Source organism: Cryptotermes secundus, unplaced genomic scaffold (genome assembly GCF_002891405.2).
Source record: "Cryptotermes secundus unplaced genomic scaffold, Csec_1.0 scaffold979, whole genome shotgun sequence".
Taxonomy (NCBI): Eukaryota; Metazoa; Arthropoda; class Insecta; order Blattodea; family Kalotermitidae; genus Cryptotermes; species Cryptotermes secundus.
The window spans coordinates 1,418,738-1,425,732 of NW_019736411.1; the positions used below are offsets into that span (position 1 = coordinate 1,418,738).

Consider the following 6,995-nt stretch of genomic DNA (forward strand, 5'->3'; position numbering starts at 1 on the left):
ATTTCCCAAATACAATGTAAGATTTGAGGTTTTCACGGCGGTGACTATGAAGAATGCCGTCTTCTGGGATGTGGCGCCGTGTAGATCCGAAACGTCGGTTCACAATAGATCTACACGGCGCCACATCCCAGAAGACGGTGTTCTCCTTTCCCAAATGCAAGTTAAAGCTTTAAGGATTGAGAATTTTAAATATAGTAGAAGGTCTACTTATAAGTTTGCACAAAGGTTTTAATTTAAATGAAGCCATGAAAAAACTTGAGATGCCCTGAATGGCAAGTATAATTAAAAAGAAAGCGTGTTGGATTGAATTAGGCGAAAAAACACTTAAGTGGCTTAAATAACAAATTTCAATTTAAACAGAAATTCATGTATAATAAATAGGTTTTATGAGGTTAGGAGGTCATAACTTTTTTTAATGAAGCTGAAACTATTTTGGGAACAGTGGAAAAACATTAACATGTGTCGCTTTTCTTCTGTGATTTATTTCGTATGGGTAGATCAATAATTGCTCAGTTTCCAAGAGGCCATGCAGTGGAAATAACTTATTCCTTGGCTGAGAATTTAAAAATGAGTTTCAGTGGCTTCCGTAGCCACGCTACATATATTCGTATTTTCAAAAGCTCATTCTTCGTCGAAGTCAGTGATGCTCCAGAAAAATTTGCAACATGAATTAACTATACTGCATTTTCATTCAATTCTGAGTAGTAGTTTCAACCAGGAAGCTTTAGTTTCTTTTTCTTGTTTTTTCCCTAGTGCGCGAGTTACGTAAATTAGCTCAAAATCTGGCAAGTGTATGTGGTAGCACATATACACGTGAACAGGCTCTTTCAAGCATGAAGGAAAATCAAACTTCCATTCAGTAATCATCGACTTGCACTTATAGAAGTTATGCGAATTAGCATTTCAAAAATTGAAACAAATTTTGTTTTTTTTACGGTGCAAATATAAGAGCTACTTTCACATTAATAAGGGAAATTTAAGATATTTTTGCTGTAAACTATAGTTTTGCGTTCGTTACAGTAGAAATATTTGAATGTGGCCCTCCGACCTAAAATATCGTCCTCGCATCATATGTTTTAGGTTGTAGACAGTATTTCGGGTGAATGTGTATAGTAGTTGAATGACAAGTGCAAAACTCGGCCTTCTAAGGTACACTCATCACACTCTAGATTAGACCTACACGCATGCAGCAAGAAACCAATGAAATGACACATGATAATAAATAAAGTATGACGTGAAATTAATAATGAAACCAGAAACAGAAGCCAGAGTTTTATACTCGAGAAATTAAAATCTCTGTTGTCACTTTAAATGACTTGCTAATTAATGCCAAGGACATCTTTTATAACTCTAAATTGATGATAAAATAAGTGTTATGTTTATGGTTGAATATATGTGAGGCTGAACGGCCGGGTTTCGATTCCCGGCAAAGGGAAAATATTTATATATTTCTTTCCACAGTGTCAAGGTCGCCTCTGGGCCACAATCAGACTTTCCAGTGCATACTGGCAGCTCTCTCCCCGGCGATAAAGAAGCCGGGGCGTGAAGCTGACCACAATCCTTCTACTGCCGAGGTCAAGAATAGTGGAGTTATACCTCCAATCCCCATTTGAATTCATGGCTTAATGCATGAAGCACACTGCAACTTCACATTTACCATACTCGTACATATATGTATTTTATGTTTTTCATATTTGCTGCTAGATGAAGAAAGGTGAAACGCAGGCCATAAGATTCTCATTACATACAAAATTAATTCTACAACTTTCCATCACAAAGGATTCAAGTAGTGCAATTGAATTCGGCTCTGTATGAGTACGACTGAAATTTCTTATAGTTCGAGGAATCGTTGTGCAGATAGCAGATCTAAAAGTCAACAGACGACCACCTCCGATCACCCCCCTTCCAATCTCTTACTGACAGTGCTGGAGGGAGGTTTGGTGGCATGTGACCTGAATATTTTTCTTATAATTGTGACTGAATTCTCAGGTAAGGTTAATGGTTAATGTGGATATATATTTTCTCTAAATTATTTAGTTAATTTAGAATGGCTTAGTCCTAGAAAAACTGATACTGTGCATCATATAAGACTGTTTAAAGACTGGTGTGAACCGGTGAACATTCAATTACGAAATATTGCTACAAATTAGATATGTCAGCCTACAATTTCTCTGAGAAATTTTAAATATCATGCAAATAACCAGGCCGTCAATTTAGGGGTTACATGTACAAATATTCTTATTTCTATGATTAGACCAAAGAGTACGAGACCCGTTTGACGTCTTTCTCTTTATACTTGATCTTATAAATGTCGTACGCGAATTGTTATGAGATACTTAAGAAGTGTAAGTACATTTCTATTAAAAAAGAATAATCTGCAGTTTATTTTTCCGTCTAGTTTTAGATATGATCAATTATTCTGCATTCAGGGTAACCAGTTTTATGCTTTGACGTACTGTTCCTTACAATTTCGTTCACTTTGGCCATCTTATGGCATTTCGATTCCATTTTATCTTAATTGCACTACAAATACAAACATAATATTTGCAGTGTGTAATTTATAGACGACATTTAAGCAAGTATTGGATCTACTCCATTGATAAGCAGATTAAAGATAAGGTACGAATTTTCCCCGGTACTCAGGCTAGTAAACGTGGTAGTATTTCTGATTTCATTTGGGAGATTCTCAATTCAGACCTTGGCCTGGACACCGATTATCCTGGTACTTTTTGATGTTTTCCTTAGGCCTTTAAATATGGCGCTGCCCCTTCTTAGTACTCACAAATGGTGCGAATGCTGTCATTGTTATATATAATTTGACGCAAAATAATCATCTTAATTGATACATCGTTATTAAATAACCTACTGTTCATTCATCTTCTCAGGTATTCGGGAGGGTTTGGTTTCATTTTCCATAGGCACCGGCTATCCAGAAATTTCCGTAGTTCTTCAGTCTTTCGGGATAATCGTCGAGATGTTAAAGTGCATGGCCATTAATTTAACTCAGTGCTGTCGGCAACTATGCTCTTCTGAAAATGCCTCCTATTCCCAGACTTTGTTGTCTCCATAATTTGCTTATCGACCAAAAAAAATTGTTTCTCAGGAACTATGTTAGGGATTTGAATGCCAGTTTCTACGTTGCAGTATTTGAAATAATCTAACAGCCACTTTTTAGGTTTTTAAATGTTTGGTTAGCCAAATTTTGTAATTTGATTAGGATTTTTTTTTTAACTTTACTCAGCGCGTTTCTTGCCACTTTTTAATAGAAGAAAGAGAAAGGTCTATATTATTCGCAGTTCTCTATGAAATAAATAATATTGAACTTTGCCTACGAAAACCATAAATTTACATCCGACATTTTATTTTTACGCGCCATTGATAGACAAGTCTTTGAGAAATATACGCAGTTTCACAGTCACGAAAGCAATACAAAAGCACGCCTAAATACGATGAATTTGTTTCGACTTAGTTATTTAATTCGCTCACATCCTCGTAATTACTGTCAAAACAAAACACAAAACGAAAGAAACATAAGTTACTGGTCACGATGCTTTAAAAATATGCTTGGTATGTTTCGTATAGCCGATCACAGTGGCCGCGTAGTCTAAGGGGTCTGAGGCATGAACTGTCTTCGCTCGCTCGAACGCTGGGATCGTGGATTTGAATCCCAGTAAAGATATGGATGTTTGCCTATGCATTTATTCTGCGTTTGTCTTGTCCCGTATGTAGGTAGCGGTCATGAGACGGGCTGATCACTCGTCCAAGGAGTCCTACTGACTGTGCAAAAAAGATTACAAAATTGAAGAAGGGCCATTGATGAATGAAGGAATGAATGAATGAATGAATTAATTAATTAATTAATGTTTCGCATCTGTCTATCTATGGCTCTGCAGCCCATTTGAACTTTGGCCGCTTTTTCAGTTTCTTAATCCACAGTCGGTAGGACCCTTTGGACGGGTTATAAGCCTGTCGCAAGGCCCCTACCTACACACAGAACAAAACAAACACAGAATAAACTGGAATAAACGCACACAGACATCCGGGTTTTGCGTGCCAGTTGAATCCACGTAGTGTTTCAGTGGGTTCATGCCTCAGGCCGCGCGGCCACTCTGATCGAAGAATGTTTCATATAATCGTGCCTTAAGTAAGCACTCTGTTAATAAGGGCGACGAAGGCTCTTATTGGAAGCAAGAACAAACTCACGGGGTTGCAAGACAGGTTAGCCACATTTAGTCTGTTTTTGTAACTTGTTTTAGTACTGCATTATTCGAGAATCCAATTCGCATAAGTAGTGCTCCAAAATAAAAACTGTTTTGAATTAAGATAATAATAATAATAAAATTATTTCTTATGTTGCAATGGCACATTTTTGTGGGACCTTTATCTTCACTTCGCGCAACACGCAGTTAACCGGAACAATATTTGGAAGCACTCCATCAGTGTCTAATTTTATTCTCTAAATTTTAAACACGATACGGAGGGACAGACCCGTAGACACATGTGAATTGTTAATAGGAATCACAAGAGTTTCTTCAGAATCCTAATAATTTATGAGACAGTATCATAACATAAGCTATTTAAATAAAGATATCCCAGTGGATTGCCAGTGGGAAGGATAGTTAATCTGGAGACATCAACAGTCACGACTCCTTTTTCTTATTTGCAGTGTAATGTACCCTGAAGCAGAGGAGCCCATTCCTTTGCAGGTTGAAGGCCATCCAGAAGGAACCGAATTTTCAAGTGCAAGAGACAGAAATCAAGAAAGTAAAGGTCTGTAATGCTTTCTATGTAGCTGCATGATTTAGTTTATAATAACCAAGACTACAAATCTCATAAAATATTGCACAAAAAGAGACCAAAATAACAGTGGAACGTTTACAACTGCTCCTTAGTCATAACTGTGAAAAGTACTGTTTTTTGTATCGTGTAAAATAACAAGAATCCGGCTGTATGAAACCTATATTTATCTTTTGGTCTGAGGGCCAAAACTGTGGAAGCAGCGAAGCTAGGAATATAAAATCTGATATAGAGATAGTTCATAAACATAGCGGCCTCCGTAGTCTAGAGGTAACGTTCCCACCTCATGACTCGTGGTACGCGGGTTCAAATACCCGGCGGAGGTCGTCGAATTTTTAAGGGCGGAAAAATTCAGGGAACAAGTCCTCCGGGAGGGACTTTAAGCCGTGGGTCCCGTGTCGTAGCTTTACGGCACGTAAAAGAACGTCATATCTCCAAAGGAGGTCACTGAGCCAAATTACGGACGTTTCCCGCCCAACATCAGTCTCTAATACCTCTGGTAGATGGGGGAAGCATTATAGATACCTCTCAGCTAGTAGAGCCGGTCTCGCTGGCTGGGCGGGACTGATGGTAAGCACCAGTTTGGTAGGATATAGAGACTGGTAGAATATCATAGAGGGAAGCACAATGGACCAATACAGGTCTAAGTGCATGGGGAAACCCACCCTCTCCAATAACTAACTTGTTCATAAACATTCTGTCAAGTTCTGTATGAAATATTGCTCATAAGGGAAAAACTACTACTTCCACGACGCGAAACCTTTACCTATGCTTAAGTAATAAGTTCTTATCCAGGAAGATAAGCAGAAGAAGAAGAAGATACAGATGGAGGAGAATGAGACGATTTTTATAATAATTATGAATATGATGATGATTATGTTTATGATGATTACAGTTATGACCAGTGCTTGAGGTGGAATGAAAATAGAACCGGGATGGTTTTCTCCTTTTAATTCATAGACATAAATTATGAAAATATACCGAGTGATATATATAGTCTATGTTCCATCTAAGAACTACGAACATATTACAGTAGTTTAAATGACATGCGTTAAAATAAAGTCACACATGCATTACGAGTACTTATCTTTAGAATATTTTCCAAAAAAGGTATTGTACATTGCATTTACTGCCAAAGAAGTAACGGGATACTTTTAAGCCATTTAGAAAAGAACCGGGATGCCATCCCGGCGCATCCCGCACCACCTCAAGCCCTGGTTATGACCCGATGCTGTAGCAGTGGTAGATCTGTAGCATACTAATAACAGTAATAATTTAACTGGGTCAGGAGTTCATGCCATGACATCTGGTCGCATGCCCAGCATGCGGGTACATTAGCTACATTAAATTTTATTGTTGGATTATAAATTTACTTTCTTACGTACTTAGTCTTGGAACCGAGCCCATCTGGAAGAGCAGTCAATTCTGCAGCTGCTCAATAACACGTTAACTCAATAACGTTAACAGCAGGCAATGCTACCCCTCAGTTACTTATTGATGCGCACAAGTCTACTGCACAAACCTAACCTAACCTGACCTAATATAACCAAGCCTAATCTAACCTAACCCAACCCAACCCAACCTAGCCTAGCCTAGCCTAGCCTCGCCTCGCTATCAAATCACACCAACATACGTCAAGTCACGTTAAATCACGCCAAGTCATGTAAAGTCACGTCACGGCACGCCACCCCACCTCACCTAACTTAACAGCAGGGAATGGTACCCCTCAGTTACGGATTTATGCGCACAAGTCTACTGCGCAAGCCTAACCTGACCTAACCTAAACTAACCTAACCTAACCTAACCTAACCTACATTACCCTAGCTTGGCCTAGCCTCGCCTCGCCGCGCCCCGTCTAGCTTCGCCCCGTCTCGACTCGCTTCGCCTCGCCTCACTTGAAATTACTTCAAGTCACGCGAAGTCACGCCAATTCATGTTAAATCAGGCCAATTTACGTCACGTCATGCCAAGTCACGTCAAATCACACCAAGTCACGTCAAGTCACGTTAAATCACGCCAAGTCACGTAAAGTCGCGTCACGGCACGCCACCACACCTCACCTAACTTAACAGCAGGGAATGGTACCGCTCAGTTACTGATTTATGCGCACAAGTCTACTGCGCAAGCCTGACCTGACCTGACCTGACATAACCTAACCTAACCTAATCTAACATACCCTACCCTAGCCTGGCCTCGCC

The 6,995-nt window shown here is 39.2% G+C and overlaps 1 long non-coding RNA gene across 1 annotated transcript; it reads left to right on the top strand.

The window, feature by feature from the left end:
- The first annotated feature begins 1,848 nt into the window (after positions 1 to 1,848).
- LOC111869935 lies at positions 1,849 to 4,764 on the top strand. The gene is made up of 2 exons (XR_002843761.2): positions 1,849 to 1,989; positions 4,667 to 4,764. It is a non-coding gene; the product is annotated as an uncharacterized LOC111869935 (long non-coding RNA).
- The last annotated feature ends 2,231 nt before the right edge of the window (positions 4,765 to 6,995 follow it).